Here is a 12,008-nt window from a genome sequence, read left to right on the forward strand (position 1 = left end):
AGTGGTTGTCGGTTGTGCCGCTCTACCAGTCTATATTAAAAGCCAAATTGCAATTGAACTCTCAAGAGATTGTTCTTGAAGGAATACATACGTGAGGGTGTGCTTTGGGGAGTAGCATCTCAACTCCAAAAAGCTGAACGCGAGGAAGGGGAGTCAGTGAGAGACTTTATTAGTCGATTAAAGCATCTAAATTCTCGCTGCACTCCCGATGAGCGCTTCAATAACAACCAACTGCTCGATCGATTCATTCGAGGATTGCGCCACGAGGACATATACAATGGCCTAGTCATTAGAGGTCTTACGACGTGGGAAGCAGTCACTGCCAATGCAATCCAGTTAGAAGACAACTTGATGATTTGCAGGTAAAAAGGTGTCTTCGGAGACAAAATCCGTTAGTTCGCAAGTATCTGGGCACGAGCCAATGACGATAAAACCTATTGCCCCCAGGAGCCCAAGATATCCGAAATGTCTGTGTGACTGACCTCACTAAGGCTCTCCAAGAATACTTTAGGGGTAATCGAGCTCCTCAAAATAGCCATATGTACCCAAAAAGAGAGCAACAATGGTATTCGGTTTGCTTAGGACCACATAGTACGAGTGAATGTCCCACATTTAGGGTTAAATTCAATGGGAATTGCAATGCATGTGGTAAGTATGGCCATCAATCTAAGGATTGCCTAGTACTTAAGCGTATGTTAGCAAATCAGGCACCACTAGCCTGGTCAAACACACCTCAAGTACCTGCATTGATGCCTGCACCACCGGTCGAGCAACCGTCACAGCACATAGTTCCAAGGAACCTGAATGTAGTCTAGCCTGTGCCATTACCACCGCCAGTGCTAGGACCACAACCTCCACATCCAAGGATTACCCCTATGAACCAGATGGGTTGTGAGTCACATAGTGCGTGTGGGGATTATGAAGAGGAGATAGACCCCACTCTTCAATATGGGATTGATACGTTTGAAATGACTCCCCAGTCCTACATGGAGGATCATTTTGGGCAAGATTTGATTGCTCAATGTCCACATAATCCTAGTGCACCCAAGATTACGCCTTTGAATTTGGTTGAGGTCAGTAACGAGGCACGAGGAACCACACCTGTTGTACCCGTGAATGTAGTTACACGGTCAATGCTTCAAAATCAAAACTACATTCTCGAACAGAGGGATACTGCATCAATTGCTCGAGCAAAGAAAAAGAAAACGCGGCGAAAGAGATCGCTTAAGGCCACGAGCTCCAAGCCTAGTTCAAAGACTAACATAGGGACCCCGTGTATATGAATGATCCTGAAGATGATTCCGATTCAATAGAAACCATGGGGACCAAAGCCACTACCTTAAGGGAGGAACCCACTCGGGAGCTCAACGAAGGAGAATCAAGCAAATACAAAAATCAGGGGAAACAAAAGGAAACTCCCCGGCCCCACAACCAAGTCAGCTAATGCCCTCTCGGCCACCCAAACTGACTGAGACTCCCCAAGACAAGCCACGTGGGCCAAAAACCCTCAAGAAAAAGATTGGAACTTACCCAAACCCAGTTGAGGAGATTGAACAAGTGCAACACTTAAGGGGTTTGGTGGAAGAAACACAAAGAGAACTGGAGCCAAACCTTAGAAAAATCCAAATTCCAGACACAGTGTTCCCTACGCAACTTCAGCCTCACAGGAACCATAAACCGTTAGCTATACCTAGTATCATTCGGGAAGAAAGTGAGGATAGGACATCAGGAAGTGGGCAACCACCCTTCTTGCTTGAAAGAATGTTTAGTGAGGGAATGCCTGACCCCATCGAAGAGGAAGTGACTCCATCTTCACCAGTCCCTAGTCAAGGGGCGATATCTCGAAAAGTATCGTTGAATGTGTCCAAGCTAATGGATTTCATGTCCTCTGAAATCAGAACCACAGTCATATCCAAGTTATACGGAGATCCTGAGCTATTCTTAGCTCTTCAGGCATTTCTCAATGGAAAACTGAAGGCGGGGTTATCGCAATTTGCAAATATGGATAGACCCGACACACTTCAAGATGAAGGGGAACATTGGGATCTACAACCCAACCTAGATGAAGACTCGGTCTCGTTGAAATACCTGTTAACAAGTTGGGACAGTACTTTGAAGGTGACGAATCTAATGCAACTCTCCCCATTACTACCAAGGGATTAACTCTAAAGGGAATCCTTGATGGTGGTGTTGGAGTGAGCATTGTGACTAAAAACTGTTGGGAATCTATGGCAAGACCTCACCTTGAAGTCACAAACATAGTGGTTAAGATGGCAAACGGAACTATTGCTAAACCTATTGGAATGTTAAGGGACCTTAAGATCAATGTTCTAGGGTACAAGGTAAGACATACCTTCATTGTAATGGATTTCTCCAAGCATCCTATGTCATATGAAATGATCTTAGGACGTCCTTTCATGAGGGAAGCACAAATGGTGCATGACTGGTCGAAAAACCATGTCTACCTACAATTCCAGGACTCTATCATTCGAGTTAATCTTGAGAATGGTCACGCCCATCCTTTAGGAAGCAAGGTTATCATCGTTGATAATCGATCGGATACCACTATTCACTTAGCCGCCCCATTAAGGTATTGCTATACATGCAAAAAAGAGACTGATGATGGGAAAGATACTCCTTATATGGATGTCCTACCATGTATGACTGAGTCGGATAACGTGGATTGGGTACACCTAGCGGCAACCATAGACACATGGGGAAATAGAGGCACAAGTTGGGTAATGCCTAAGGGGCAAGATATGCCACCGTTAGTGCCAATAAACATGATAAGTGTTATGCACTTGACTCCTGATGGCGAGAAAGTGGCAAACTCCCTTGACACTGACAGTAGCGAAGACTCTGACCAATGCAACTCTGAGTCATCTGAATCTCAAGAAGAAACTGACTCTGAGCCATGAATCAAATATTCACCCAAGTGTGGAAGCAATGTGCTCAGGGCCTAGGACAGTGACCTCCTGCAGTTCATCCGAGAGTGAGGGGGACACAAGTGAAGATTGACCAAGTGAGTCCGAATTTGATAGAAACAAAAATCAAAAACTTGGTAAAAAGAAAACGAGACATAAGCGACAACGCTATCGAGCTAATGTACGAACTACAATAAACAAAGAGAGCTATCCACTGCAGAATGGCTTAGTTATGTAGGAGCTATTGACGCTCATCAGAAGTTAGTGGATAATTGGGGACAATACCTTCAAAGTGTCATGTGGTGTATTCCGCAACCTCATGACATCACCCAATTAGAAATCGAAGAGAAGCCAAAACTAAGTCGTACTGTGAGAAGTCGGCAAAACCATGAGTTAGCTCAGCAACAAAAGGAGGCGGAATTAAAAGAAAAAAGCCTGGCACAACAAGAACCAGTAGACTTACACCCTGCACCCAAGCATTTCAAATCATTTACCACAGGGGAACGTAAAGTCGTCTATACAAAAGCCCAACGAACGCCTACCAATGGGAGTAGCGGTGTCTACGATGGCCCGGCAGTAGTTAAGGAGATAAGACTAGCAGATCCAGGTGAGGAGTCTAACCCAGTTTTTATTGCTCAAGACCTCACCCAGACGGAGGAAGCTACACTCAAGAAGCTTCTTAAGGAATTCAAAGACATATTTGCTTGGACATATCATGATATTATGAAGGGTGTTTCACCCTCTGTGGTGCAACACACAATACCAATGATTAGCACTACTAAACCAGTCCAGCAACGTCCCTACCCAATGAATCCTAATAAGTACGCAAAGATTGTACAAGAGGAAATTGAAAAGCTTGTAAAATGTGGATTCATATACCCTATTGAGAGCACTCAGAATGGGTTTCTCCGATAGTCATCGTACCAAAGAAGAATGGGAAACTTAGAGTGTGCGTTGATCTCAAAAAGGTTAATGCAGCCACCAGAAGGGATCATTACCCCTTGCCGTATTCTGAACATGTGCTTGAAAGAGTTGCAGGCAAGGAGGCATATAGCTTTTTAGATGGGTACTCTGGTTACAATCAGATCATAATTGCAGTAGAGGACCAAGCTAAAACAGCATTTATCACGGAGTTTGGAGTGTTTGCCTTTCGCGTCATGGCCTTTGGCTTGACCAATGCACCTGCAACATTCCAACGATTGATAAACACAGCCTTTAAGGAATATCTAAGGGAATTTTGTGAAGCTTTCTTAGATGATCTTTGTGTTCATTCCTCTTGGGACGAGCACTTTGAAAGCTGTAGATTATATCGCATCTCCTTGAATCCTTTCAAATGCCAATTCTGGGTTAAACACGGAGTTATCTTAGGGCATATAGTGTCCAAAAATGGAATTTCCACCGACGAGAGTAAAATCAAGGTCATTCTGGAATTACCCCCACCCACCAACTATAAGGGAGTCCAATGCTTTATGGGTCATGTTGGTTATTATCGAAGGTTTATTTTATTCTTCACTGAGATAGCTCAACCGTTGTATAAGCTTCTCATCGAGTTTATTTGGACCGAAGATTGTGACCGTGCATATGAGCTATTAAAGAAGGCCTTGGCGAGTGCTCCAATATTGCGAATGCCTAACTAGGATTTAATCTTCCATGTGCATATCGATGCATCAAACTTTGCTATTGGGTGTGTGTTAACTCAACCTGGAGAACACAAACTAGACTACCCCATTAGCTTTGCCAGTCGTCGCCAGTTGAACGATGCTGAGATGAACTACACCACTACGGAGCGAGAAGGGTTGGCAATGATATATGCAGTAAGGAAATTTCGTTATTACTAAGGGTGATCCATCAAAAGGATGGCAACTGGTCCAAATGGCTTTACCTCCAATCTATCTGCGATGTCTAAAAGTCGAGTCCCATTTAGCATGCTCCAACCTCTTCTACCTTATTGGATTTGTTGTTATGACCTTCGGTCATGCATGTTTTTATACTTTACTATTTACAAAGATAGATAAATGCCATTTTTTTCCATTATGGTCACCCTAACGCAAACTTTTTAGTATCACATTCCATTAGCATTTGCATTTTATCACAACCCATTAGCGTTTTCACTTAAGAGCTGTTTGTACAGAGGGGCAAGCAACAAATGGGATATGATAACTTCATATTATGTGACACTGTACAATAAGTGTGACACTTATCGTATGTGGGTTATAAATAAATGGAATAAGGCTACAGCGTGTACATGACAGTGTAGTATAAGCGTTATACTTATTGTACCTGAAGGAAAAGTTGGGACAAGGGGGTACAAATATGGATGATTCATTTGGCATTGCTCTTGGAGCATCTACCAGGGGATAGTGGTGCAAGGGTCTTTTTCTTCTTGAGATCTTTACCAGCAAATAGGTGGATTAGCGGCACGTCCTTCTCGTTGGCCTCTTTATTGGTGTTGACCTTGAGTTCTCCTTCTTGCATAGGATTTTGCATGTTGCTTCGTAACTCTCGCCTACACTCCATTTTTCCATGTTTATTGCTTTCTCTCACAAGTGGTTCAAATCCCTCTCCACAAACCCATGCTTCTCCCCAGCACTGCTATCCACATTCTCTTGCACATCCTCCACTGCATCCTCCAATTCCACAATCAATATAAACATGCCGATGATTAATACCTCCCACAAGTATGTCATCTGCACTATCTTGGACATCATCTTTCGGTGACGCTGCAAACTCAAGTGTCTCCAAAACACTACCATCCATGTTTTCTTTGCACACCCTCTACCGCATCCTCCATTTCTGCATCTGTACCAGGATGTTCATTAATTCCTCCCAAATGAGGCTCATCTTCAATAACCCCTTTCTTCAAGACATCTTCATGTGTGCTTACATCCTCTTCTCCTCCACCATTGGACCATCATCTGGAACGCTGCTTGATTCATCGCGCGGTGGTCACACACAAACGCTGAAGCCAGCACAATAAAAGGAGTTAATTCATAGCACATAGCGTAGGAACATGATCCAAGATGTTACCTCCTTCTAAACCTATATTTCCATTCTTGCATTATTTCTTACCCTTGCCTTTTTTAGACTTGTACAAGGACCGCATCGCAGAGCTTTTCCTGCCTTTGCCCATATCGGCCACCACCACAGACTCCTCTACAGGATAACCTTTTTCTTGGGACTAACCTTTTTCTCAAAAACAAGAACTGTATGGTGAACATGACCAATTTGAGTCTTGTTTTACGCACATAAATTACATACAACACATTCCAAAATTCGGTACTTATGCTGATGAGAAAGGGATTCACCTGATGATTGCAGGGTCTACAAACCTTGGTGACCGCCGTTGAGTATATTAGAGTCCAAATACATCAAGAAATCTGTGGAACCAGAATTTCCTCTATGCGGGCCTGTTTCTCAAAGCACTAGAAGCTATTCTTGGAGAAGCCGGTTCCACAAAAGAAGCCAGTTCTACAAATTAGTGGTCAGCCTATTGGGTTCATACTTACTGACAATGCGTAGACCACACACCTGACTGTGCATAGAAAAATAACTTCATTTGACCTTCCAGGTATGTACAAACAAACTACAAAAGCATCCATTTTTAGAGGAAAACAATTACGCAGGTGAAACTGTCGCTCCTAGACCACCACCTTTCTTTACTAGAGGGAGGAAATGTCAACACATTGAGTCCATGCGCAAGCACGAGTGCCGAGACCTACTATACTGGAGTTCAACAAAAGGCTTTCTTTAGCCGGCCAAGTAGTGGTGGCAAACAAAGTTCTTCTTGCCACCATGTGGTATATCACTTCTTGTTGAGCCTTCTCACACGGGCCTGCATTGGTCAGGTTCAACCATTGATCCACAACTTTCTATAGGCTAGTGAGGATAGATTTGCAGCCAGTTTACTATGAGCTTGGGATCATCTCAGACCAAGCAGCACTCTGAGAGGTGGTTGGCATCTAAGGCTCAGTTCGATATGTGAGAAAAATCACTCCGAGAGGTGGTCGATGTCAAAGGCTCGCGTTTAGTGGATGTAGAGGAACTCCGAGGTGGTAGTGGCAGTTTCACTTAGTGGACGCCCTTGGCTTTAGCCTAAAAACAAGCATTTTTTTTAAAAGAATTGCCAATCTCTCCTAGTTAGCCATGTGGGAGTGGGTCCCCCCCCACATGCTTGCAAAGTTTGGTCCCCACCGGAGCATGTTTGGGTACGATGGTATAGGGAAGACCCAGATTTTTCATGGCCTCTTAAGTACCAAGAGACTTGAAGAATCCGCACTGGGCGCTAATTACTAACCCAAACATGCTCTGATTAATGACCAAACTTTGCAAGAATATGGGGGTGGGCCCCCCCACATGCTTGCAAAGTCTGGTCTCCATCAGAGCACGTTTGGGTACGATGGTATGAGGAAGATCGGATTTTCCATGGCCTCTTTAGCACCGAGAGACTTGAGAAATCCGCACCGAGTGCTAATTACTAACCCAAACATGCTCCCATCATGACCAAACTTTGCAAGCATGTGGGGGTGCCCCCCCCACATGATTGCAAAGTTTGGTCCCCATCGGAGCATATTTGGGTACGATGGTTTGGGGAAGACCTCGATTTTCCATGGCCTCTCAAGTACCAAGAGACTTGAGAAATCCGCACTGGGCGCTAATTACTAATCCAAACCTGCTCCGATCGTGACAAAACTTTACAAGCATGTGGGGGTGGCTTCCCCCCAACATGCTTGCAAAGTTTGTTCCCCATCAGAGCATGTTTGGGTATAATGGTATGGGGAAGACCCGTATTTTCCATGGCCTCTTAAGCACCAAGAGACTTGAAAATCCGTGCTCGGCGCTGATTACTAACCCAAACATGCTGCTTTGATTGTGACCAAACTTTTCAAGGTATGATGGTATGGGGAAGAACCCGATTTTCCATGGCCTCTTAAGCACTAAGAGACTTGAAAAATCCACAGGGCTAATTACTAACCCAAACATGCTCCGATCATGACAAAACTTTGCAAGCATGTGGGCCTAGGCCCTTTCCACATGCTTGCAAAGTTTGATCCCCATCGGAGCATGTTTGGCTACGATGGTATGGGGAAGACCTGTATTTTCCATGGCCTCTTCAACACCGTGAGACTTGAAAAAACGGCACGGGGCTATAATTACTAACCTAAACATGCTCCGATCATAACCAAACTTTGCAAGCAGTCGGGGTGCCCCCCCCACGTGCTTGCTAAGTTTGGTCCCCATCTAAGCATGTTTGGGTAGGATGGTATGGGGAAGACCCGATTTTCCATGGCCTCTTAAGCACCAAGAGACTTGAAAAATCTGCACTGGGCGCTAATTACTAACCCAAACATGCTCCCATCGTGACCAAACTTTGCAAACATGTGGGGGTGGGTCCCCCACACATGCTTGCAAAGTTTAGTCCCCATCGGAGCATGTTTTGGTACAATGATATGGGGAAGACCCGGATTTTCCATGGCCTCTTCACACTCGGCACTAATTACTAACCCAAACATGCTTTTGATCGTGACCAAACTTTGCAAGCATGTGGGGGTGGGCCCGCACACATGCTTGAAAAGTTGGGTCCCCATCGGAGCATGTTTGGGTACAATGGTATAGGGAAGACCCGGATTTTCCATGGCCTCTCTAGCAACAAGAGACTTGAAAAATCCACACCGCACGCTGATTACTAACCCAAACCAACATGATCCGATGTGGGGGTGAGTCCCCCCACATGCTTGCAAAGTTTGGTCCCCATTGGAGAATGTTTGGGTATGATGGTATGGGGAAGACCCGGATTTTCAATGGCCTCTTAAGCACACCGAGAGACTTGAAAAATCCGCACTGGGCGCTAATTACTAACCCAAACATGCTCCAATCATAACCAAATTTTGCAAGCATGTGGGCGTGGACCCCCCCCACATGCTTGCAAAGTTTGGTCCCCATCGAAGCATGTTTGGGTACGGTGGTATTGGGAATACCCGGATTTTCCATGGTCTCTTCAGCACCGAGAGACTTGAGAAATCCACACTAGGTGCTAATTACTAACCCAAACATGCTCCGATCATAACCAAACTTTGCAAGCATGTGGGGGTGGCCTCCCCCACGTGGCTGCAAAGTTTGGTCCCCATCTGAGCATGTGGGGGTGGCCTCCCCCACGTGGCTGCAAAGTTTGGTCCCCATCTGAGCATGTTTGGGTACGATGATATGGGGAAGGCCTGATTTTCCATGGCCTCTTAAGCACCAAAAGACTTGAAAAATCCGCACTGGGTGCTAATTACTAACCCAAACATGCTTTGATCGTGACCAAACATTGCAAGCATGTGGGGGTGGGTCCCTCACACATGCTTGCAAAGTTTGGTCCCCATTGGAGCAGGTTTTGGTACAATGGTATGGGGAAGACCCGGATTTTCCATGGCCTCTTAAGCACCACGAGACTTGAAAAATCTGCACCGGGCGCTAATCACTAACCCAAACATGCTCCGATCTTGACTAAAATTTGCAAGCACGTGGGTGTGCCCCCTCCCCATGTTGCAAAGTTTAGTCTCCCCATCGTAGCATGTTTGGGTACGATGGTATGGGGAAGACCCAGATTTTCCATGGCCTCTTAAGCACCAAGAGACTTGAGAAATCCACACTGGGTGCTAATTACTAACCCAAACATGCTCCAATCATAACCAAATTTTGCAAGCATGTGGGCGTGGGCCCACCCCCACATGCTTGCAAAGTTTGGTCCCCATCAAAGTATGTTTAGGTACGATGGTATGGGGAAGACCCGGATTTTTCATGGCCTCTTCAGCACCGAGCGACTTGAGAAATCCGCACCGGGCCCTAATTACTAAACCAAACATGCTTTGATCATAACCAAACTTTGCAAGCATGTGGAGGTGGTCCCCCCCACGTGCTTGAAAAGTTTGGTCCCCATCGCAACATGTTTGGGTATGATGGTATGGGAAAGACCCGGATTCTCCATGGCCTCTTAAGCACCAAGATACTTGAAAAATCTGCACTGGGCGATAATTACAAACCTAAACATGCTTGGATCGTGACCAAACTTTGCAAGCATGTGGGCGTGGGTCCCTTCCACATGCTTGCAAAGTTTGGTCCCCATCGGAGCATGTTTGGGTACGATGGTATGGGGAAGACTCGGATTTTCCATGGCCTCTCTAACAACAAGAGACTTGAAAAATCCACACCTAGCGCTAATTACTAACCCAAACATGCACTGCCCAAATAAACCAATAAAGCCCAATAAAATCCCATTTTTAGGGATGTGAAAAATGTTGTTTTCACACACCCCCTCTCATGCCAAAACAGGGACCATGAGAGAAGATAATGGATGCGAGAGTCCCACACTGGCAGAAGGAATGTATCTTCCTCTGGAAACAAAATGTAATAAATTCATAGAGGGAAATCGTGATGGCAAAGGTGGTGAAGGTGAGGTCATGTAGATGGATTGATCGTCTCCCAAAGTAAGATCTTGAACGGGACTTTCCACTAAGTAAGAAGTCCCATTCCCTGTGTGGCCTAGATCAGAGTTTGGTGAGAAGAATTGGTCCTCTGGGAGTGCGGGTAGACGATCCATGCTGTGTGCTCTCGAGGTCTTCAATCTCTTTTCTCACGATAGCTCTGATACCATGTGAGGGAAAAAAGATGAAAGGACCAAATGTACGAGAGATTAGAGCATAACAACATAGCATGAAATAGGTGAGTGAGTCTATATATAATGGTGAGTGAACACATGTACAAGATGCCCTCTGATGAGAGGTGACTCTAAGTAGAAGATCGGTGTAGAAGTAGAGACAATTTTAGAGTAGAATCGCCGTTGATGAACAGAGGCTCGCATCGATGTGAGGCAAAGCACTCTGATAGGTGGTTGGTGTCAAAGGCTTGCATCGGTGGATGCAGAGGCACTCTGAGGTGGTAGTGGCAGCGGAAGATGAGGTGATGCAGGCTCTGGTGTGACAAGGGTGTTGTGGTACCTAAGGTGGTAGATGACGAGAAGAGAGGGCTGTCGTCCGAGTGCTACAAGGGACGATAGTGAAAGATGAGGTGGTGCAAGCTTTGGTGACAAGGGTGCTACAAGAGTGGTCTCAGTGTCAAAGGCTCACATCAGTGGATACAGAGGCACTCCGAGGTGGTAGTGGTGGGTAGCAGAAGATGAAGTGATGATGATGTAGATGATGATGCAAACTCTGGTGACAAGGGTGCTGCGGTGCCTGAATGCTAATGAAGAGTAGAGAGGGCTGCCATCTCGAGTGGTGCAAGCTCTGGTGACAAGGGTGTTGCAATACCTTAGGGGTGGTGATGTGGTGAGGAGCAGAGAGGGTTTCCATCCCGATTGGTGTCGATGGTGAGGATAAGCAGAGATGGTTGCCATCCCGATGATGTGAGATGGTAAGCAGAGAGGGCTGCTATCCCGAGGTAAACTGTAGAAGAAGCAGAGACGGTTGTTGTCCCGATGATGTGAGATGGTGAGCAGAGATGTCACGTCATGCATGCCTGTGCCATGGCTTAATCTTCAACATGAACTATCTAAATCCCTGATCATCAGTAGCATAAGCATCTTCATCATCAGTAGCAAAATCATCTTCATCATTAGCATGGTGTATAGCATCATCATCATTAGCACCATAGCATTAGGAGCACCACATCATCATCATCATCTTCATTTGCAGCAGCATACAGTGCATGAGGGGCCTGGTACATTGTTACATTTTAACATAAGGGGAAATAGCAAGGCATGGGGTGTGGCCAGCCATACTGAAGCGAAGTAGTGAATAAAGCTAATCAGCATTTGTTTGTCCACTCAAAGTTGGCCGACTTACTATCTATTGTGGTTGACTGGTGCTCAGGCAACATATATAAGTAACTCAAACATATTCAGCAGTTCGCAAGTCATAGTTCAATTCATAATTCAGCATTCAATCATAGCCAGAGTAGAATAAATGTAAAAGAGCTAGGGTCAACCCCTATGGGGCTGACCACAAGCTTCATTCATGTAAAAGCATCAGTTACCTTTTTGTAATATAGTTATATAAGAAAATCCTGAGCAGCAGTAATCTCTCTCTTCTTCTCTTTCCTTTGTGT

Source organism: Cibotium barometz, chromosome 13, assembly GCF_041138505.1.
Source record: "Cibotium barometz isolate CiBa-2024 chromosome 13, ASM4113850v1, whole genome shotgun sequence".
Taxonomy (NCBI): Eukaryota; Viridiplantae; Streptophyta; class Polypodiopsida; order Cyatheales; family Cibotiaceae; genus Cibotium; species Cibotium barometz.